The 25325-nt window shown below is 39.2% G+C and overlaps 2 pseudogenes; one reads left to right on the forward strand and one right to left on the reverse strand.

The window, feature by feature from the left end:
- Positions 1-21707, forward strand: part of LOC101656103 — an 84802-nt pseudogene extending 63095 nt beyond the window's left edge.
- Positions 21708-24734: 3027 nt separating this feature from the next.
- Positions 24735-25084, reverse strand: LOC101655798 (annotated as a pseudogene).
- Between the last annotated feature and the right edge of the window lie 241 nt (positions 25085-25325).

Raw genomic sequence — 25325 nt, forward strand, 5'->3', positions numbered from 1 at the left:
AGACCAGACTCTATCCCCCTGGTACTAGACCAGACTCTATCCCCCTGGTACTAGACCAGACTCTATCCCCCTGGTACTAGACCAGACTCTATCCCGACACTTCACATGCAGTGTCTTCAGTCTCCACAGATGAAAAAACAGACATTCCAAAAATTCAAACAAGTTGCTGGTTAGATATAGGAACTACAAACAAATATAAAAACCAAAACTAAACCAGTTTCTGTCTTGTCAATCGTAAATCATGGTGACTCCGTGTGCTGCAGAGTAAGGCTGTGTTCCATAGATTTTTTTGATGTCTGTAACCTTTAGGAAGGTGATAGGGAGACCTTTCTTCCTCAGTTCTGGTGGGTGAGTTTCACTTAATTGTTAACCATTTGTGCCACCCCGGGACTCCTGGTAGGAGATAGAAAAAAGTTTAAAACAAAATTCTGTCTGTTTCCAAAGCCATCTGTCTAATCAAATATTCTTAAATTACAGTTACTTTACTTTAATTATTAAAGAGCTTCATATTGCACTTTACATTAGTGGTTTTCAACCTTTCTAATGCCACGACCCTTTAATACAGTTCCTCATGTTGTGATGACCCCCAACCATAAAATTATTTTCGTTGCTATTTCATAACTATAATTTTGCTACTGTGATGAATCAGGCAACCCCTGTGAAAGGATCATTTGACCCCCAAAGGAGTTGCAGCCCACAGGTTGAGAACCGCTGCTTTATATTCAAACAAAATGTTATGTAAAAATAAATCACACTTATTTTTCCATTTTATTTCAGAAACATGATAAAGGGGAAAGTACATATGCTTTATTTTTCTTTTATCTCTCAGTCTGACCAGATACTCTTCGGATGTTTTTTAAGCTCCACTGTCCTTCATAGCCTTCAAAAAAAATTGGGTGTGCATAATTTTAGCTTCAATACTTTTCCCTTTGCTACATTTTAATTTTTTAATTGTCGTCTTTGGATCACACAAGCTGGTGTGCTTCTTCCATGTGGACTTGGTTGATTTTTCACTTAGATGGCTGCCTGTTTGAATACAAGCCTTTCAGACCCTAGACACTATTCTGATTGATGCCTGGCACCATCTACGTTCTTCACCACACTTTGCCGTAGCACCCTTATCTTCAGTGATCCTTTCATGAAGGTGAATATCAAGCAGGGCCATGTTATCAGAGCTAGATGTTCTTGAATAGGGGCTATCGTTAAGGAGGAGCCCAGACTCCATCTGTTTTCCCATGGGGTTGGCACATCTCAGGTTTACTTTGGCTGTCCTAGGACGACAAAATCACACTATAACATCAATGGCATCATTAGCAACCACAAGCAATCAGCACCTGAACAACCAGAACACACACACCACCACCCCAAAAAAGAAAGAAAAAACAAAATCACACTTATCAACTCTTTAGGACAGAGAGGACAGCTGGGGAGTTTGAACCACTAGAGTTAGCAGCTGATTATTTAATCACCGCAACATTAGAGCACCTCCCAATAAAAATGTAAATAAAGTGTAAAATAATATCCCCTGAAAATTTACCAAAGGAAGAAATATCCGAAATATTATAGGAGTTTAGGGGCATCATTCAGCTGAGACTGCCGATGTGAAAATTACTGAAACAAACTTATTTTCCCTTCCATACTTGCACACTTTTGTTTCTTTACACTGACTGCCATCCACTCAGTGTTAACTGTACTCCTCCTACTGCCTCCCAGGCTGCCTTGTTTTCATTTTTCCTTCTTTCCGGCCACCGGAGTGGTGATTTTGGGCAAATGCTGCCCCTTAGGTCTCTCATGATTGATTGTCCCGAGTACATCCTCCCTAGAGTTATTATTGAATTTTTATGCCTGCCTATTGCTTAGTCCAAACCCATTATTCTATTTTCATAGTACCATTCTGGCATAACTGATTCGAGGTGGAATCATCACGTTATCCAAATAGAGTGCATTTATTTTACGCATGAGCAATGGTGAGTTTAAAAGATTAGTGTTTGGAATAAGTGTTTTATCTTGATTTTTGAAGGCATAACTCTAGGTCAAAATATCAAGTTGCTATTGGTATTGTGTGTGTCCTCTAAGAGAAGCAGAAGAGGAAACAAAGGTTCTGATTTCTCATTTCTGCTCAATGGGCATAAATGTGGGCCCACAAAGATAACCTTTGGCTCTTGCTGTTTTATCACAGCCCTATGTAGAGATCAAGATCTAAGATTATTGTGCAACCATATTTTATCAGCACTATATTATTTATTTAATGTTTTCACAATTTTAATGCTTATTTCTCTATACCCTTCCATGTGAAACAAAATTACTGAGCTCTATGTATTAAAAGTAGAGATGCTCTGGGGGCATTTGAGGTTAGCCATGGGATTGCTAACGTTAAGGTCAGAAGTTCAAACTCATAGAACCACCCCCCCACCGCCCCCCAAAAAGGATGTGTTTGTTTGGTAAAGATTTACAGTCTCACAAACCCTGTAAAGGGTCAGTAAGTAGCCACCGAATAAAATCATGAATTTTTTTCAGGAAAACATTGCCCATGAAAGAGTAAATGTACCTGCCGGATACATTAAAACAATAAAAGCTGCGTAGAAATGTAGTGAGCCAGGAGTACGTACAGATTTAACTTTCAAGCTTTCATCCTCTTTTGTTCCTTTCTGATGAAATAAACTAGAAATTATGTAACATTATCTAAATGGCTATAAATTCCTAATTGGACACTCAACCAAATTTCTATCTAGCCCTTGGTGACCCAGAGTGTTAGTCTGGGTAGACTAGAGAAATAAATTCATAGAGACACATACGTGTATAAGAAAGAGGTTTATATACAAGAGCAATTGAATATTCAAAAAGCATCCCAGTCCAGATCAAGTTCATAAGTCCAATATTAGCCCATATGTCCAATACCAATCTATAAAGTCCTCTTCAGACTCAAGAAATACATGCAATGATGCCGAATGCAGGAGGATCACAGGCCAGTGGGTTGGAAGTATTGTGGATCCAGTGGCATTGTAAGTATCTCAGCACTGGCAGGGGTTTCTACATGGCTTCTCCAGCTCCAGAGATTTGGTTGCATCAGATTAGGTCCCTGTGGCTTCTCCAGCTCCCAGGGGTGTAGTGCCATGTGTCTTGTCAGTAGAACATCTCTCAGGAAGTGAGCATAGAGAGAGAAGTATCTCCCACTTCCAAGGAGGAAATGCAGGAGTTCCCAGAATTCTCAGGAGAAGGCCATGCCCACACAGAGGCCTCATTAGTTATATCTTGATTGACAGGCCAGACTCCACCCCTACACTCATAATCTTCTCAAATTGACACCAGATTATTTAATTACTACACCCGAGTAAAGTGCTATATAGACTACTGAGACTTTTTACTCTGTCCTCTGAAGTATACAACATTACTCTGTTCTTTGATGCACACAACATCCTTCATAGGTCACACCAGAAAGATTCTATGTGGAAACCCCACTAAGTCAACTGGGATTTACTTTGAACTCACCTGTTGCAGATTTAAGGAATGAACGTATTACTTTTGACTTAAGGCTGAATCTCTCTAGTGTGAGAAGAAGCTGATGACTGCCTGCCAAGATTAGGAGTCGGTGGTCATAGGACTTTGGTTCAGATCTCTTGGTTTGAGGGGCACCAATGAATGATGGTCCAGGTACTATATATATATAGTGTGTATATATGCACACTATATATATAAAATGATATATTTCTTATCATATGTATTAATCTTGTAGGCATGATTCTGCCTTTGTAAATGAGTTTTGCCTTATCACCAACCCCCATTTTTGTGTAAATAGTGTTCAATCAGTTAAGACTTTAATCTGTACAAGTCAACAACTCATGTACTGCAGTCTGAAGATGGCCTATATTTATAAATTTCCCTCTCTCAACAGTGTTTTTGATTCTATACCACTGGCTGTCAATAGAATTATCTTATTCCACAGAAGGATGACTTATAATGTTTTCTATAACAAAAATGATAATTATGCCTTTAAAGTGAACCCGAGACATATGTAAATCATAATATATTAATCTATTCTAGGCTGGCACTTAATTCTACTCTCATTCTAAGAACAATTAGTTATATAATATGGCCCTACTGGATACTTACTCTCATGAAGAGCTCACTAAAGATATAGGTGTTATAGAAAAGTGTGGTACCAGATTGTGGCCTGCTTTCAGAAATAATAGTATCTGGGGGCTTACAGGCTTATCTTCAAACAAGCAGCCATCAAAGTGAGGCATCAACTAAGTCTACGTGGAAGCACACCCGTTTGTGTGATACAAGGATTGTAATTAAAATCCAAATCCAAAGGAAGGAATGGTATCAAAGCTTAAATTTGCAGCACCCAGTTTATGGAAGGTTATGGATGATAGTGGAAGCCTCAAATGCATTTGCATGGATTTAGCCTCTGGTGAATCTCTTCAGACCCTAGTGGCAGGTTTGAATAACCTTGTTTACAGACAGAAAGCACTGTAAAGTCGATTGTGGCAGATGTTGTTAGGTTAAAATGTAATGCCTTATCATTTGAGCACCCTTTGGGCCCATTTTACAGTTGTTTCCATTTTTAATATTTTCTGCTTTCTTTTCAATTGAGAATTTTCTCTATGTCTAATCACTCTTTTGGGGGGGTGGGTTTTTTTTGTTGTTGTTGTTGTTTATTTATTTGCTTTTTTCCTGTGTGTGTATTGCATGAATTTCTGCATATGATATTCAGGTAGGTAGTTCTATAGAGACAGGAACTGGATTGATAATTGCCTAGGGACATGTCAGGAGAGGTTGGGGAGGAATAGGGAGCTATGAGCAAGAGAAGAAAATGTTCTAAAAGTGATTGTGGTCATGATTGCACATATCTTCTTAATATAACTGATTCATTAAATAATATGATCTGTGAAGTATATGACAATAAAATGATTTTTTTATGTCCAAAAAGCAAAAATACCTGAGTTAGAGTTTAGACTGTGCCTCTTCCTAGACTTGAACCTGTCACTTAGCTTTCCTCTGTTTCTTTATCTGTTAGAGGCTTTTGAGGTTGCACAGGAATTGAGTGAAGACTGAAATCTGTGATGCATAGTGTAAATATAAGTAAATGTATTACTATAAAGTATTAATTTTGTTTCCAAATTTGGGGGGGGGGGGTTGCAGGCAGTTACTCAGTCTACTTTCAATCACATGATGAATAAGTAATGGAACCAGATTTAAATTCACCTTTAACTTAAATCTTGCTCTATCCTCTGTATAGCTCATATGAAGAATTTAAAAAGAAAATATGTATATAACTCAAAGCTTAATTTCTTCTGGAAAAAAATAGAGAAGACAATATGTACCTCTATAGGGTTATTTTGAAGATGAGGTGAATTAGTCTAAACAAAACTGGAACATAGTGGATGCTCAGGGTTGATTGGATCAGAAATCTCAAATTGACAGAATATACCTAAGAAATATGACTATAGTAATCAATGTATTTCATCCCACATACTCCCCCTACCGCCTTATATTGATACAAATTCATTAATGAAGGTGGAAGGAATATCCATATACATTGACTGTCTTAATCAATAGCATGTGGCAGGAGTAATTTTCAGATGTCTGGGACTGGGTTGTAAAACACCATATGACTTCCTTCTGATTCACTCCCTCTCTCAGACAACTCGCGCTGGTGGAAGCGTCTCCATCCTATGAGGATAATTTGAGCAACACTATGAGAAGATGTACTCCTCAGTCCATAGACTGCCAAAAGGACATGGTATCTCCTTCACTGAGACCATAATTCAAACGCATCCACTTTTCTTTAGTTTCCTTTATTCCTTGTCAAGCTTTGCATGCATATAAGGAGATTGGACATAGCCTGACTTGGGTCAAGACATTAGACACACAATATTTATTTTACTAATCTTGGTCATGCAATTGAGTGGGTCAGAACAAAGAAATATATCTTAGGAAAAGCATAGCCAGAATTCCTGCTTCTTAGATGAGAGAATAATAAGACTTTTCATCATTTATCTGGAGCACAACATATTAACAGCAGGGACAAATCTCCTGAGAAGGACATCATGCTCGACAAAATAGAGGGTCCACAAAAAGGATTGACACACTGATTGCAATGATGAACTCAAGCTTAACAATTGTGAGGATTACATAGGACAGAGTAGTGCCTCATTCTGTTATTCTGAGTTGGAACTGAATCTAGAGCAAAAATTAACAACATGTATCCATTTGCATATTCATCTAGCTTAATAAAGGTCACACGGTCAAAACATTTCAAGAATCATTCCATTAAGCTATAAGAAATGACATTATACATTTACCATATACAGTACTTGAGACCCAGGGATGAATATACAAGTCAAAAAATATATTTAATCTTTAAAAGAAAATATAGTTAATCTTTAAATATATATTTAAAGTTAAAATATATTTAATCTTTAAAAGAAATCATTAAGAAAACCAAAAAATATCAAGCCACAATCTGGATGAATTTGAGAAAATATAATTTATAATTGGAAGAAAACATTCAAAATACTCATTTCTGACAAAGGATTACTTGAATAATGAAATAACCAGGCAATTAGAAAATGATCAAAGGATTTTTAACATGATTCACCAAAAAAAGTATAAAAATGGCTAATAAGCACAGAAAAAGATGCTCATTGTCATTAGTAATTAGGGTAATGCAGGTAGATAAAAGAGGTATGCCAGAGTTACAGGCAACAAAAGTAAATATTATTGCATGCACAACCATGCATTCTCAGTACTAACAAACATTAATCTATTATTAAAGTATGCATTTTGCTCATCTTTGTTTGACATCTTGTTATTGAAACTTCAACCAAGCCACCTGACCTTCACTGAGGCTTTCCACACCATTGTGAGTTATTGGCCTGTTACCTACCTAGCCAATTGGATTGGGAAAGAATGCCAGACTCATGGATTTGACCCATGAATCTGGGACTTTCTAGCAACCACACCACATGAATCATTTTCTTGATGGCTTGTGAGTTCTGTGAGATGTTCCTCTGAATTACAGAAGCATAACAAGTTAGGGGAAATACTGAGGAAAGGAGGATTAATTGATATTAGTGATGATAAGAGTGGTAAGCAATTTGGAAAGGTCGGACATTTTAGACACCTGTAATCTATACCTCATGGAGACCAGTATTGAGCTGGTCTTTCTATAGAAATGCAGGTGGAGACTATCACCTGAATGATTTCATAAATCATAATGTTATAGATTTATAATTGTGAATTTTATTTCCAGTTCCAATAACATAATTCATGAGTTTCAGCATATCTCCTGGCTGCATGTACACATGAGGAGGGGAGCAGTTAAACAGACTAATCTAATTCAAAAAAGGTAAGCTCGTATGAAATAATTTGAATATTTCAATAACATATATAAGATATATGAAAATACTCTTACCTTACAGAAAAGTTATTCTGCTATATTTCTAATGGAAGTATCTAGGTAGAATATCCCACACTGGTATTAGTATGTTTCTAACATCATATGAAGAAAGTAAAATGTCTCTCTCATTAATGGATAGAGCTTAATAAATCATATCGATCGGTGCCTAAGTTTTTTTATAAGAATGTTTTGTAATACAAATTGTTACTAAGACAATCATCTAGCAAGGATATTTATGTAATAGAAATGGGAATATTCATTATTAAAAACACTTTGGAAAAAATTTGCTCTATGTCCCAGGTCTCCAAGATCACTTGCAGGTGTGGTAATTCTCTGAAAGGATTCACAAGTTGTTATACTCATATTTCTGGTTATTAAAACAAACTGAATGTGCTCGGTTCAGTTCTCTAGAAAAGAAAAATCAGTGAAACTTGTATGTGTTGTATGTAGAAAGATATTGATATGAAGAAATGGCTTGCACAATTATAGAAATAAGTCAGTTCAATTCAAGCCAAGCTTCTCCTGACTCATGGAAGCTGATAAATAGGGGGCAGGATGACGAAGCAGGAACAGCAAGGGTGCACAGGCTGGTGGGTGCAGAGATGAAGTCAGCTAAATGAATCCACTGTTGGTGGTCTGCTGAGGGCTCCTGGGATGGCAAGTGATGCAACAAAAGGTTGAGGAACCAGATGCAAGATACAGCTCCGGCAGAAGGCCAAGGGTCAGAGAGGATTGGACACTACTCAATCTCCTCTCTCTGCCCCTACCCTTCGTTGATATGATAGCTAACCATCACAGTCAGCAAAGGAAAAAGGCAGATGGGGCAAAGTTCAGGAGAAATCAGATACATGTTTCCAGGGCCAAACCAAGAGTTGCTACACAGATATGTTTAATTCTCCTAGCAATAAAATGTGACAACGCATGTGAAGTATCCCTAGAGAAATTCACCTGTGCCTTGATGTCCATGTTTTTCTTGGGAGTCCATCATGTCAACATGAGAATCTCTATAACTGAATTCAGATACTCCAGCTGCAGTCCCTGCCAAGCAAAAAATAGGCATTCACCCTATATCATATTGTTAACATAAACAGTCTGACCAGTTACCTTGTAGTCCAAGTTCTACAATACAGAAAAACACTCCTATTAGGAAAAAGATTTCAAGGTCTCAGAATTCTTCCCCCAGGAACTGACCAATGATCAGTTCTGAACACAGGCCTGTCTTGGAAATGCCCAGGACCTGAGCAAACCAAAGTCTAATCTTTTTTTTTCTTTTTTAACATTTCATTAGGGGCTCATACAACTGTTATCCCACTCCATACACACATCAATTGTGTAAAGCGCATTTGTACATCGTTTCTCAAAACATTTTCTCTCCATTTAAACCCCCGACATTAGGTCCTCATTTTTCCCCTCCCTCCCCGCTCCCCACTCCCTCATCAGCCCTTGATAGTTTATAAATGGGTATTTTGTCATATCTTCCCCTGTACGATGTCTCCCTTCAACCACTTTTCGGTTGTCTGTCCCCCAGGGAGGAGGTCACACACAGTTCCATGTAATCGGTTCCCTCTTTCCTACCCCTTCTCCCTTTACCCTCCCTGTTTTGCCACTCACACCACTGGTCCTATAGGGCTCATCCGTCCTGGATTCCCTGTATTTTCAGTTCCTATCTGTACCATCTTTCTTGCACAAGTATTATTTTAAGAACTTCAGTATTTAAATCCTCTGCAATCCAACAATTTATATGTGAAAACCTGGATGAAATATACAAGAATGTCCAGAGCAGGATTGTTTATAAGAATCCCGAACCAAAAATAAGTCAAATATCCATCAGTATGAGGGTATAGAAACAAAGTAATTTTATGTGTAGTCATAGGATGATAATCCAATAGTGAGCATGAGTAAACTACAGCTAGACTTTCTACTCCCATAAAGAGTTATGTCACAAGAGCCATTCTACCCTGTCCTGTAGTGACTATGAATCAGAGTTTAGCCAATGGCAGTGAGTTTGGGGTTTCTTCCCCTTTGTTTATAAGTAATAATGTGAAAACATTAAAAAAATAAAACTGATTTTTAAAAAGGTCACACAAAGCTATATGCATGATGATACTACTATATATGTAAATTGAAAATAAGCCATTGTGGTGGACTCTTAATATGACTCTTCTACCCCAGTCTCTGTAACTCCCACCGAATGATTGGGTGAGACCACGTAAATGGGTATGTGGAATGTTAAGAGAAGGGACTGGTTAGTTTTTGTTTCCAACTCCCCACCTCTCGGCTGTAAGGATGAACCAACACTGAAGCAGCAGCACAGAGGTCCAAGAACTGTGTGAAGTGGCAGAGGCCACGGAGACTAGATGTAACACAGCCTGTGACATGGAGACTGAGAGGAGCAGGGCCAAGATTATGAGGTACAGTCTCCTTATCTGGCCCAAGACTTTCGAACTGTGGGACAGAGTGACAGATGAGCTGGCCCGTGGCGGCAATGGCCAAGGGACCGTGTGGCTGAGAGGTTGAGGAACTGAGAGGGCCTTGGCTGCTGGATGGAATACCAAAGACTCTATCCTTCCTGTTTCCTGATGCTGACTTGTGCTAACCTATTAAGCTGCTAACTTCCCCATAGCCACCCACTGTGTGTTACTGAGACTGTAACTGTTAACAGGGATAGAAAGCCTAGTCTTTCTCCCCTGAAGCTGCTAGTTGTTTTGAACTGCTGTGCAGATCACAGCTCAACATGTAGCCACTACACCATCATGTCTCCCAGCTCCCCTAATATGTCCCCTTAAGTGTGAGTATTGCGTCCATGCCAATGAATTAGACTGGCCAATACACACGTTGGGCCTCAAATCTCAAACTTGTTTCTGGATACATTGGACCTGTTGATTCCAAAAATGGCACCAGTTTTAGTTTATTTGCTCTAATTGTTGAGATACAGAACATATGCCAGATACCATTCTTCACTCTGCTCACCAATAACAAATCCGGATATTTTAATTAGTGTTAGCTAGCCTGACAAAGGAAGTGCATGATGGCCTTACTTAAAGTAATTTATGTTGTATTAAATATTTAGCTCAAGTTACACTACACATAGTGTCCTTTGATCCAAAGACATAATTGAACAGTGTAAATGACATGAAGTTAGAACTTTCCCCAAGTAGCTCTTCACCTTTATTAGTGTGTTAGTCTGAGTAGACCAGAGAAACAAAGTCATAGACACTGTATGTGCATAGGAAAGAGCTTTATATAGAGTAATTGCACATTAAGAAAACATGGTAGCCCAGTCCAGATCAAGTCCGTAAGTCCCATATTAGCCCATATGTCCAGTACCAGTCTGTAAATTCCTCTTCAGATTCATGCAACAAATGCTTTTATGCTGAGTGCAGGAAGATCACAGCGCAGGGGGTGGAAAGTCTTGTGGACACAGCGGCAGTGGAAGCATCTCAGCACTGGCGTGGGTCTCCAGGAGGCTCCTCCAGCTCCAAGGCTCTGGCTGCCATTAGCATAGCTCCATGTGCCTTGTCAAGAGGAATGTCTCTAAGGGAGAGAGCGAGTGTCCCACCTCCAGCAAGCCATTTATCTCCTCAGTGCCTCCAAATGAAGTCATCAAGCTGCGACCTAAGTGGCAGGCTAAACTCCACCCCTTCACTCTTAGTACTCTAAATTGACAACAGATTAGGAAACTACCACAATTAGAAACTGACTAGCAGAGAGTTCCAATTTGTTATCTTTAAAGGATCCAGAAATAAGAGGTGCTGTGCAATAAATAAGGGACCCTTATTGTCTAGTGGCTCACAGTAGAACCCCGGACCTCAACACTAATCTGTTCTAGAAGGAGTGTCGAGAAGCAATGCAGTCAAGTTCCAAATCAATTTTCCCATAAGAAATAACCAAAAATGGATTAATCTGTTCTCAACCACCAAGTTTTTACCCTAACTTTGCCTTTTTATACAAAACATGACACAGAAATGCCAAAGTAAATTAGTTCACAGTGAAATAATATAATTTAAATAAGAAACAGAGCATTAAAAAAGTTTTTAACAACTGCAGTATGGCCCATACCTCGAGAATGATGAGGATCTGAATCTGTGGACATGGATATGGAGAGGAAGTATGGAGAGAGAGTCATTGTTTGAATCAACTGGTAGCTGCTTTTCAGCAGTTTTCCCCCTTCTTTGCCTTTTTTCACTAGAACCTGCCTGGCTTTCTCTTAAAAAAAAAAAATCTAATGTGGTTTGCTGTTGGCATTTCCTTAACTGTTTTCTAAAAGGGTTTACTAAATTATCATCAACAATATTGATAGCATGATAACCAGTTTCTAATCATGATGTTTCTTCTCCAAAATCTCTTTTCTTAGGACCCCTGTTGTTGTTTTTTTATCTAAAAACAGTACAAAAAGCCTCAAAAACTAAGAAAATTATAGCAACACACTTGGAACACAGCTGCAAAAGTTTTAAGCAATGTGTACTAACAAGACTAACACAGTGTGACCAAAACATGAACTGCTTTTGTTTACAAAAATCACATGTGTCAGGTCAGACTCCAATGTTTTGTTCAATCTCTGACTAACATTTTTCTCAGCATTTCATTTTATTACATCAGTTAAATGCATTCAACTGATGTGTCTGAGCACCAGGGTTCTACTGTATGTGTTTGATTATTAACCACAAGGTTAACTCATCGAGCTACAAGCTGCTTTGCAAGGGAAATATGAGACTTTCTGCTCCCATAAAGATTTACAGCATCAGAGACCCACTGGAAAAGTTCCACTCTGTTCTATAGGCTTGCTATGAATGATAAACTGGTAGTGAACTTGGTACAATAAATAGAGATTCAAGAGCTCTGAAACCCAAATGAGTCTGTCAGAGTTCAAACCCTTTGAAAAAAATTAAAATGTTCCAGTGCTGTTATAATATGGCACAATGTCTCCACCTGAGCATAGAAACACTTAAAACAATTTTTCTCATGAAAAATTTGTAGTCAACCTCACTTCTAAAATATTTGACATCAATTATCCATTGACTTTTACGTAAGAGGGGGTACCTAGAAAAAAAATGGAATTTTTTTCAAAGCTATGTATTTAAATATTTTTACAAAACAATTTTATCACATTCAAAGTGCTCTTTTTACAATTAATACATTTGTCAAATCTGTGATTCCATTTTTGGAAAAAATTTTCAAACTCATCTGTTTCGATGGCTGACAGCACCTCCCTTGGCTTTTTTCTTCACCTCTTCTGTTGTCAAATCACTGTCCTTTCATGTCCCTCCACATTCATGGAAACAAAAAGAAGTCACATGGAATGAGGACAGGTAAGTAAGGTGCCTGTGACAAGAGAGGCATGCTGTTTTTTGCCAAAAACTGGCACACTGAAATGGCTGTGTGAGCAGGTGCACTGTTGTGGTGGCAAATGCAGCCCTCCTTCTGCCACAAAGCAGGGCCTTTTTGACTCACACTGTTATGCTATCTTTTCAAAGCTCTAAATATAAAGTTTGATTAACAGTCTTACCTGGTGGAATGAACTCCAAGTCACTATCCTCATCACATAAAAGAAAACAAGTGAATATCTTCTTGATCTTTGATTTCACTTGACAAGAACTTTTGGGGCAGAGTGACGATGGCAGCTTTCACTGCATTAATCCATTTTCAGTTATTTCTTATAGGAAAAATTGATTCAGAACTTGACTGCATCACATCTTGACGCTCCTAGAACAGATTAGAATTGAGGTCTGAAATTCTACTGTGAACCACTAGACAATCAGGGCCCCTTATTTATTGCACAGCACCTCTTATTTCTGGATCCTTTAAAGATAACAAATTGGAACTCTCCTAGTCAGTTCCTACTTGTGGTAGTTACCTAATCTGTTGGCAATTTAAGAGTATTAAGAATGAAGGGATGGAGTTTAGCCTGTCAATCAAGTCACAGCTTGATGATCTCATTTGGTGGTCAGTTTTCCAATTCTTTGAAGAAGGTTATTGGTATTTGATTCGGGATAGCATTAAACTTATACAGTGCATTGGGTAAGATTGACATCTTTACTATATTATTAAGTCTTTCAATAGTACCGCCTTTTTTTGCTCTTGCTGCTCTTAAAATTTTCTTTCCTTAAAGTTGGATAATTTAATTATTATGTGCTTAGGTGAGTTCTTGGCTTTAGTCTAATTGGTGTCCTCTCTGCTTCCTGTATGAGTGTCTGATTCTCATTCATTAAGGTGGGTAAGTTTCCTTTCAGAAACTCCCTCACTTATTTAGGTGTTGACACCTTCGTTTTGTCTTGTTCTGGTAGACAAATTATTCAAATATTGTTCCTATTCGTAGCATCTGTCATTGACCTCAGGTTTTCATCTGACTCTTTGATTATCTTGTTTGACTGTCTTTCCCCTGATTGTTCTCAAGGTCGCTGGTACAATTCTCTGCCTCTTTTAGTCTGTTGGTGAGGTGTGTGATCTTGTGCTTTGCTTCTGTTTCCTCATCCATTAGTTCTTATATTTCCCTTTGGTGCATGGACTTCATCTCCTCTATCATGGACTCTATCCCCTCTATCGTGGTCTTCAACTCCTCTGTCACTGCATCCTTATTCTGTGTTGCTTCCCTCATATCCTGTATTACTCCAAGCAGCATTCTGAAGATTTCTTTTTGTGGCAGCTCAGTGTCTGATTCTTTTATGAGCACCATTAAGTTTATGACTTCCTCCACTATTGCATTTTGTTTTTCTTGTTTTCTTGTTCAGGGTGTTAAAATATGTTGCCGTTCCGCATACCAAGGCCTACTATGGTGGTGGGTCAGATTGGTATGTAGGCACATCACCACTGCAACTAAGTGGCCACTGGCAGTGAGGGGGCCTCAGAGTCTGGGCTATGGCAGTTGATTGTAGGTTTGCAGTGGGCTGCAGTGGGATTGCTGCACAGGCATGGGCCTGGTCAGACTGTCTGCCTACGATTTGCAGCCTTTTAAAAACTCTCTGTGGATCCCAGAACTGGGAGAGCCAGTTTTTGGCTTGGACTGTAGCTATCAGAACCTGTTACCTTTTCCTGTTTTGTTATATTAAAGTCTTAGCCTGTGATCTGGAAATTAGAGTTGTTATGTTAGTATTATGCTAAATAACAGAATTCTGGTGGCTCACATTCAAAGTTATACAAAGGACCACAGCTTGGTATTGAGAGGTTCTTTTTATTTGTTTGTTTGCTTTAAAATTTTCCCCTTTTTATAATGGGCTTGTGCGGTGCCCTGTTTGGTGGAGTGGGTTTGGGGCTGACTGGAACTGATTTCTCCCCTGACTACACTCCTGTGTCATTCCTGTCACTGTCCTGCATAGCCTGCCAGTTTTGCCCTGGAAACTGCATTCTCTCACAGGTAAATATCCCACCAGTTCTTCAATTGTTGCAAATTATTGTCTAATTAGCTATTGTTTCTCATGCTGGCAGGCATGGAGCTGGGGAGAAAGGGAAAGAGTGTAGCCTATGTATTCACTCTGTTCCTGGACTGCAGGAGCAGGAAGGATAACATAGAGGGGAACTCCAGTGTGAGGTATTGTGACTAGTTCTCAGAGGCTCTCCAAGAGCCTGGGATTATGACCACTTTTAGACAGCAGCCTGGGGAAATCTCTGCTTTCTGCAGGTTTCGTATTGTGGGCACACGAAGGGATGGCGGATGCCATTCTGCTGGCTCTGGCAAGGGTTTAGCGGAGCCTGAGGACAGATGCAGTGAGCTTACAGCATTTCAGCAAGTTTTTGAGTTGCTTCGTGACTGAAATTCATGGGGGTTATCTGAACCAGACCCTAGTACACTGAATCTATATTTAGTACCTAGTCTCCCAGTATTGGCTTCCTTGCCTCTTAATTTTCTAGTCTAACAACAGGAGCGCCAGGTGGGTGATTGTACCTGGATGCCATCATGACTCTGACACCCTCACTTTATCTTCTTGAACTGCCTTTTGAAATTTTCTATTCAGCTGTTTGACTGCATCATTTCTTTCATTTGCTTTAGCCTCTCTACTATTAAAAGCAGCTTTCAGAGTCTCTTTGAACATCCACTTTAATCTTTTTTTTTCTTTCCTGTCATTTTAATGACCTTTCGCTTTCTTCATGAATGATGTGCTAGATGTCCTCCCACAGCTCATCAGATCTTCTGTCATTAGTGTTCAGTGCATCAAGGTTAGATTCAAGGTCAAAATTTGGCTCTATTGTATTTGTTTAAATTTTCTTCAGCTTCAACCTGAGCTTACAAGGGAGCAATTGATGGTCTGTTCCACAGTCAGCTTCTGGTCTGGTTTTACCTGCTGTTATTGGGTTTTTCCTCTGTCTCTTTCCACAGATGCAGTCAATTTGATGTCTGTGTATTTAATCTGGAGAAGCCCAATGTATCAACCCCTTTTTGTTGTTGAAAATAATGTATTTGCTATGAATAAGTCGGCCTTGCAAAACTCTATCATGTGAGCTGCAGTCATTTCTACCAACAAGACAGTATTTTCCAAATGATGTTCCTTCTCTTTGATTCTAACTTGTGCATTCCACTCACTAACAATTATCAGTGTCTTGATTGCACATTGGATCCATTTCTAACTGAAGACACATAAATTTTAATGATAAGTGTGTTGTTTGGATTTCCTTGAAGGCAGATAGGTACTTTTACAACAGTGTTATACGTACTTCAAAATGGATTTTTGAAATGTCCACTTTGTCATTGAATGTGATGCCATTCCTCTTGAGTGCTTCATCTCGGCATAGTAATTCATATGATTCTCTGGTTCAAAATCCCTAATTCTGGTCCCTTTTCGCTCACTAATGTATCAGGTGTCAATCTTGATGCATTTCATTTCATAATCATTAACTTCCAATTTTCCTAGGTTCATTTATTTATTTTTATTTTTAATCTCTGTATTGGGGGCTCCTACAGATACTATAACCATCCATAATCGATCTCATCAAGCAGACTTGTACATATGTTGCCATCATCATTTTCAAAACATTATCTTTCCACTTGAGCCCCTTGATATCAGCTCCTCTGTTTTTCCTCCCTCCCCCACCCTCCCACCCTTGTGAACCCTTAATAAATTATAAAGATATATATTTTTTCATATCTTACACCATTTACTGTATTCCTCTACCTACAGTTCTATTATTCGTCCCCTTGGTGGTGTTGATGGGGGTGTGTGGGAGGGTGTTATGCATCTATCACTACACTCAGCTCCCCCTCTCTCCCCCCACTCCCCGCCGTACCACTCACCCACCCCTGTACTCTTACAGTATCGCTAGTCCAATTACTCTTTCTGAGGGGGTATCTGTCCTGGAATCCTGTGTCAAAAGCATTCATCTGTACTAATGTACATATTCTGGTCTAGCAGGATTTGTGAGGTAGAACTGGGGTTCTGGGGGTGGGGTGGGGTGGGGTTGGGTAGGAAGTCTTAAAGAACTAAAGGAATATTGTGTGATTCATCATTGCAATACTGCATCCTGGATGAATCGTCCCTTCTGTGTGCCCCTTCTGTGAGGGAATATCCAATTGTCTACAGATGGGCTCTGGGTCTCCACTCTGACCCTTTACTTCATATGGATATAATTGTTTTTGATCTTCTGATACCTAGGTTCATATTTTGTACATTCTGTTTTCCAATTCTTAATAGACTTTTGCAGCTGATGCTTCTCATTTTGAGTTGTGCCCCATTAGTAAATGAAGATCCTGAAGCCTTTACTCCCACAAGCTTTAGTCCAGTCAAGTCACCACAGTCAATTCTACATTGAGAAGGTAGCTCCTCTTCAGTCACATTTTAAGTGTTTTCCTACCTGTCTGACCCATCCTGCAGCACTACCTCTAACAATGCACTTTTTCCTTTCCTTAGGCCTTGTATAGCTGATGTTTTGAAATAGACTTTTCAGTGGCTACTTCCTCCAAAATGGACAGCCAATTCCTTCTTCATAGTCTGTTCTTTGTCTGAAGCTTTGCTGAAACCCGTTCACTGTAAGTGACTCTGCTAGGATTTGAAAGACCAGTGACATAGCTGCCAGCATCACAGCCACACAGATGCCACTAAACTAAGACAAAGTGACTGACAGATGGTGGATATCGTGGATAAAGAGGTTTATGGTTTGGCTATTGCCTACTTAAATGTTTTTACAATTGTCCATTGCTATAATTTACCTATTGCATTTTTAAATGTCCCCTTTGTACATAGTTTGTGACTTATAACAATAGCTAACTTTACTGAGCAATTATTGCATTGCCAGGTGCTGTGTTAAGCCATTAAGAATTAAATTATTCTCTTTAATCTTCACTACAACCCTATGTAGCATATATGACTAGTATATTTATTTTATACATTAAAGATGTTATGTATTTTGCCTAAGGTCACAGAACTGGTGAAGGATAGAGCTAAGAGGAGAATCTCAATCTGTCTGCTCCCTGACATATAACTACAACTCCACACTCTTTGGTGTTATCCAGTTAAGCCAGCATTTGAAATCATTTTTAAGTAGTGTCATCTTTAAATTCAGTTAATTCATATAAATCTACTTCTTCCTATATGTCAACTTTATGACTGTTAAATTCCCTGAGAAAAATTCTGAGACAAGAATCTGTTAACCCTATGCAAGATATGTGGTTTTCATAGCATTTAAATAAATCATAAAAATTAATACACTGCAATATTGAAGATTTAGGCTACTGGGAAAATATGCTATAATAATAGCTAATTCTAAAAAATAAACTAATTTTAAATTTATATGATGATATCAGTGTCAGTGTGTTTTCCCTTAGATGAAATAGTGCACCTTAGTTTAAATACACAGGGTAAAGGGAAAAAAATAATTTTCATTTTATAAATGTAATTAGCATTCATCGGATGCATGCACTTGAAAGCCTAGATGATATAGTTATTTTAATTCTCTTCCCCTGGTAGATTTAAGTGATTCCAAAATATATTCCTTCCTAATTAAATAGTTCTAACAAGGAGAACTCAGTTTGATGAATATTTAGAGCTCAATAGAACCCATCTTCTGGAACTTTAACATAATAACTTTGGCGTGGGGGGGACTCTCCATACATCAAACTTTCAAAGATAACTTCAAAATTGTTCCTACAATACTTGTTTGCTTCCACTAAGAAATTCTACACTGAATAAGGTGAATTTTTTTAACACACCAAAGTGCAGCATGTACCAAGGAATAACGAAGTAATTGTGTGATTTTTCAAACAGGCTATAACCTGTTATGTAAGAAGAATCCATTTAAAGAATAATTTTTTTAAACCAGTCATTCAGGATTATAGTTCAATGTGAACACAGATGAAAGAACAAACCAATATTAATTCTTAAGAAATATATCTAATCACCAAAAAAATTACATTTCTTTGTTCTCATTTATAACTTACCTTTTTGTATAGTTCACAAGTTTAACAAGGTTGCTGACTTTAAAACATTATCATCATTTTTATTAAAGTAATTTTTCCCAAAGAACACAGTTACTATATCACCAAGGCTAGTCAATCCTTGGGTATTAGGATTAAAATGTGGCTCACTTATATTTTTTAAAACTTTAATTACAAAGAAATGTATTCTATATTGTGCTCAAAAAAATTCTTAAAATTGTTTTCCTTTATTCACCAGAGGGTAAATATGGCTCTATCTAGGTGTCTACAAAGTATTTGTTTTGTTTTGTACTGTTTTCTAGACATCAGACTCAAGAAAGCTGCTTGTGAAATAACATCAAAGTTTATTGTGGCCATTATTTAATTTGGTAAATAATAATTTTCAATCAGTTAACTCACTTAGAAATGTTACCAAAGTATTTCACATTAGACAGCTTGGAATAAATAAAATAGTGGAAATTATGTTTGTGTATATATGTGTGTGTGTGTGTGTGTGCTGTTTTACTATAAATTGTAAAAGAATTCTGGATCATACATGAGAAAATATTAACTAAATTAGCTCCTTCCTTTTCTTTTTTTTCTCATTCTTGCCTTTTTCTCAATTAGTCTTCATAAAGTTACATGAATCAGTATAAAATATTCATGGAAACTTCTATGAAGTGGTGTTATGCAAGGGTAATTAAAAAACTATTGCCATACAATTATTGAAACCTCTATTAAACAAGATATCAAAATGTGAAGATACTGTTTTTCGGCATAACCTCCATCTAATAGCTCTACACACTCCTGATGATGTCTCCATCTCTCTGTCTTCCCCAATGGAGTTCTGTGTTCTTTTATTTACAGTTTCAGAAACAGCAGTTTGGGCCTCCTCAAGGGATTCATATCGAAGTCCTTTAAATGTTTTTTGAGTTTGGAGAACAAAAGCAAAATTTGAAGAGGCAAAAATCAGGGCTGTGGGGTGTATGGAGTAAGGTTTCCCAATGAAATTCACAAAAGACAGTCTTTTCTACCCTAAAATAACGAGCAGATGCATAGTGGTGATGGAAAACATTCCATGCTTCCTTCCCCTTCTATCACCAAGGTAGTTCTCAACTTTCTTAAAGCTTCTTCAGATCCTCTCGTCAGCATCCTCTTGAGAGTGACATCTTTAAACCCCAGTGGCAATTCGATGCATCTTTCGGATACCCAGGAAAGACAGGGTGACCTGAAACTCCAACTACTTCCTTAAAAGATCCAATTTGGGGATGATTATCCAAAATGCGCCATTGTGGGAGCAGACAATGTGGGCTCCTAGCAAGTGCAGCGGATCCACACATCCCTTTGTGGGAAGGCCACAGTGCTGATGGGCAAGATACCATGGTTCACACGGCCATCCAAGAGCACATGAAGAACAACCCGGCTGTGGAGAAACTGTTGCCTCCTATCCGGGGGGCTGTGGAGCTTTGTGTTCACCAAGGAGGATCCCACTGAGCTAAGGTGCTATTACCCATGTTAGGTGGCTGTGCTGGCCCATAACATGGACCTGTTTCCCGAGAAGACTTCCTTCTTCCAGGCTTTGGGCATCACCAGGAAGATCTCTAGAGGCACCATTGAAATCGGCCATATAGCCGGGAAGCAACAGAGCCCACGTGGAAGAAGCATACCAGCCTGTGTGATCATGAGGTGTCAGGTAGCAGGCATCAGAAGACCCAAAATAAACAATTATATCGATGTGAATGAGGGAGGTCAGAGTGGAGACCCAACGCCCATCTGTAGACAGTTGGACATCCCTCACAGAAGGGTCACAAGGAAGGAATGAGTCAGCCAGGGTGCAGTACAGCAACACATAATATTGCTCTAGTTGTTTAATGCTTCCCACCACTATGATTTTCCCAGTTCTACCATCCAGACCTGAGCATGTACACTGGTACAGATAAGAGCTCTCAACACATGGAATCCAGGATAGAAAAATCCCTGAGGAACAGTAATGGGAGTAAAGATACCATGAGGGTAGGGGAATGTTAGCGGGTGGGGGGAGAAAGGGAGTGTTGATAGCAAGGACCATGTATAAACAGCCACCCCCCACCCCTGTGGATGAACAACAGAAATGTGGGTGAAGGGAGACAGTGGATGGTGTAAGATATGAAAATAATAATAATTTATCAAGGGTTCACGAGGAGGGGGAATGAGGGAGGGAAAATGGGGGAGCATGGGGGAGCTAATACCAAGGGCTCAAGTAGAAAGAAAATGATGATGGCAACATGTATAAATGTGCTTGATACAATTGATGTATGGATTGTTCTAAGAGCTGTAAGAGCCCCCAATAAAACGATTTAAAAAGAAGAAGAAGAAAGAAGAAGAAATCTGGAGTGACTTGTAGCTGATCAGTACTGATGACAAAGTGGGTGCCAGCGAAGCCACCTGTTGAATATCTCCCCTTTCTCCTTCGGGCTGATCATCCAGCAGGTGTTTGACAAGGGCAGCATCTACAACCCAAGAGTGCTTGACATCAAACAGGAAACTTCACTCCCTCTTCCTGGAGGATGTTCATCTGCAGTGTTGCCAAAGTGTGCCTGAAAATTGGCTACCCAACCGTTGTCTCCTGCCCCATTTGATCATCAACCGGTACAAGCGAGTCTTGGCTTTGTAAGACTTGAGTATACCTACCCACTGGCTGAAAAGGTCAAGGCCTTCTTGGCCATCCATCTGCATTTGTGGCCACTGCCCCTGTGGCTGCCACCACCACTGCTGGTGCTCCTGCTGCTTCGGAGGCCAGGTAGGAAGCAGAGGCATCAGAAAGAGGACATGGGCTTTGGTCCCTTCAGCATGCAAGCATCTCTTAGTTGTTTTATGACAGACATTTCTTCCGTCTTTCTTAATGTTGATGGGGGTCTTCTCCCACTTACATATTACTTTAATTTTTGTCTTTATACTAATAGGATATTATCCTTAACAACTTAGTGCAATTTGTTTTTTCGTTGTTTCCGTGGGGTTTCCCAGCTCTGAAGCACAGGAGGAGTGGATGTATAATGATAACAACTGTGAGGTAGTTAGTTTATTGTGCCAACCTGGCCAATAAACACAGGTGGGATTAACTGAAGGGCAGAGAGATAAATGGCTCCATGAGTCTCACCTTTCTTGTCTCTTGCTCTTTGTCCATCAGACCAGTGTGTGGCTGCCTTGCTCGTTCTTTGCCTCAATTTGCAAGCTACACTACCTGTGGGACACCAAACCCATGGACTGTGTCACTGTAATTTGAGGTTCCTTCAAATCCTGCTTTGCCACACCATTGGAATTTACATCTCTTGAGCTGGGGACTGTCAGACCCTGTCATCTGATTGACTGTTGGTGACCTGCCTTGCTGTTTGCTGCCTGTGCCTGGATAGCCTGAATTGCTCTACAGAAGACTACCCGGCAGCCCTCAAGACTTGAAGGACTGCCGGTGTCTCACAGCTGTCTCACAGGAGTGAGTTGCGCTGAGCCATTGTACTGCTTTACAATTTAATTAACTGTTTATTTCTTATGTTATTCATCTATCTGTATAAATATATATAAAATTATTAGCATTCTGATTTTGTTTCTCTAGAGAACCCTGTCTAACACAAACTGATACAACAGTTATAGGGAATGTCGGGCTATAGGGATGAAAGGGAATTTCAGGAGGAAACAATGAAAGCAGAAGGGGGGAGGGAGCACCGAAACTGATTGCACAACTCATTTTAAAGATGATTCAACCAGGGGGTGGGGGAATACTCTAAGACAGATGTGGTGGTGACTGTACAATTCCCCTTGATATGCTTGAACTATTCAATTATATGATATGTAAATTATATATCAATAACACTGCTTGAAAAAATATATTTATGATTGGGGGGCAACCAAAGCATCTCAGCTTTATTTGTGAGAGAAGGAAATAAATGCTTACTTCTCTCAGGAAACAAAACAAAACTTCTTCATAATAATCCCATGATTATCCTACATCCTTCCAGGAACTCTATCAAGATTATCCTTTCAGAAGCCCATAGAAATGATTGGCATAATCTTCTGAGCTGGCTACTCTGCCTCGAATTGAGCTGGCCCACCAGATCCCTTCAAAAGCCACTGTTTTAATGGGACCTTTTTCCCTCCTTTTTCTTTTGGCTTTTTTTTGTGAAGAGATGAAGACCAGTATAGTATTGGGACAGCTTGTCTAAAGTCATCCACTGATCACAAAAACTTTATTAAAAGCATTTGTTTGAAATAAATGCATGCATATAGGAACTGGAACCCTAGCAGAAACACTATTGTACTTTTATCCTCATATTTGATTGCAATTCGTATTTTAACAAATACTCTATTTAACCTCACTTTGGTACTGCTAGCCTCAGGAATTTTTCTGTCCTGGATTCCATGTGTCGAGAGCATTATCTGTACCAGTGAACATGCTCCAGTCTAGCCCAGTTTGTAAGATAGAACTAGGGTCATGATAGTGGTGGGGAGGAAGCATTAAAGAACTAATGTTGTGTGCTTCATTGGTGCTATACTGCACCCTGGCTGACTCATTCCTTCCTTGTGACCCTTCTGTGAGGGGATATTCAATTGTCTACAGATGGGCTTTGGGACTCAACTCCAAACACCCCACCCATTCCCATTGGGTCTGATTTTGTTCTGGATCTTAGATGCCTGATACCTGATCCCATTGACATCTTATAATCACACAGGCTGGTGTGCTTCTTCCATGTGGGCTTTTTTGCTTCATAGCTGGATGGCTGCTTGTTTATCTTCAAGCCTTTAAGACCCAGACGCTATATCTTTGGATAGCCGGGCACTATCAACTTTCTTCACCGCATTGGCTTATGCGCTCTCTTTGTCTTCAGAGATCGTGTTGGGAAGGTTAGCATCACAGAATGCTGGATTATTAGAACAAAGTGTTCTTGTGTTGAGGGAGTACTTGAGTCAAGGCCCAATGTCCATTTGCAACCTTATTTCTTAACGTGTAGATGTAAATACATAGATCTATTCCCTTCTCATTATATATAAGTATATTTACATATGTACACGCCTGTATTTGGACCTCTATAAATGTCCTTTGCCTCCTGTTTCTTTCCTCTATTTCCTTTTACTCTCCTCTTGTCCCACCATCATGTTCGGCCTTCATTTGGGTTTAGTAATTCCTTGCTACTACATTGTCCTTGATTAAGCCCCTCTAGGTCTTCTCTCCATTGATTTTAGTTCACTTGTAGTTCCCTTGTCCCTGGGTTGATTCCCACCCCCTTCTTTCTCACACCTCCCCTTTCCTGTATCACCCCAGAACCATTGGTCCCGTTCTTTTCATTTCCGAACACACAACTTTCCTATAGTTATTTAATGCTTCTTTCCTCCCACTATCATGACCTCAATTCTACCTTACACATCATATTAGACTAGAACATGCACACTGCTACAGATAAGAGCCTGCAACACAGGGAATCCAGGATATATGAACCCCTCAGGGCCAACAATGAGAACAGAGATACCAGGAGGATTAGCGAAGAGACTGGGGAGAAAAGGGGAATTGATCACAAGGATCAACATATCACCCCCTCCCAGGGGTCCAAACAACAGAAAAGTGGGTGAAGGGCAACAGAGGACGATATAAGATATGAAAATAGTAATCTATAACTTATCAAGTATTCATGAGGGGAGGGGGGTGGGGGAAGAGAGAGATATGGATATTAAGGGCTCAAGTAGAAAGAAAATGTTTTGAGAATGATGATAGCAACATATGTACAAATGTGCTTGACACAATGGATGAATGTGTGAATTGTGATGGGAGATGTAAGAGCCTCCAATAAAAGTATTTAATAAAAAAATTTTTTTAAGTTTGATCAGAGTCATTTAACCGCAATGAACCTTAATTGAAGTCTGTCCAAACAAAATATTCTTATCAGTCATTCATGATCTGATTTCTGGTGTATGAAATCAATTTAAATATGGCACTTTTTTTTTAAGTCACCAAACATTCCTATTTTATAATAGATAAGGCATTGGTCCACTATACTCATTAGTAGCTTTCTTGAGATAAGCGATCAAGTCTGCCCTTTCTCCATTCTTAATGCTGGCAAAGACCATCTTTGTTCTGAGGATGTACTTCTTGGGATTTTCCAAATACCCCATCAGTGTGTCCTCTCCCCCGGGGATACCTTTGCTCTTTCTGGCGTCCGTGTAAGTGAATTCAGGGGCTTGGCCAGTCTTCCGCCCAAACAAACCATGCAGATTTGGTCCAGTCTTGTATTTGCCCCCATCCTACCCCCTTTCACAGTGTGGCACTGGGCACATTTCTGAACAAAAATCTTCTTGCCCTTCTCAGTATCACCCATCATGAATTCACGCTCTCGTTACACACCACACAACCATAACAGTCCAGAGGCCAAATGTCCAGCTCTCTAGGTCCAAGACACATGTCTTGAATGAGAAAAGTCTCATTCACAATGTAAAGCTTCATTGACAATGAAAATGGAACATCAGTTTTCAATAAGGAGGGAGAGCCACTTGAGCCAAATCATTTTACTGTCCATAAAGTTGCTATTTCTCATATTTCTCATCACATCAACTAATGCA

Source organism: Echinops telfairi, unplaced genomic scaffold (genome assembly GCF_000313985.2).
Source record: "Echinops telfairi isolate 266 unplaced genomic scaffold, ASM31398v2 ScPeMD7_9;HRSCAF=40, whole genome shotgun sequence".
NCBI lineage: Eukaryota > Metazoa > Chordata > Mammalia > Afrosoricida > Tenrecidae > Echinops > Echinops telfairi.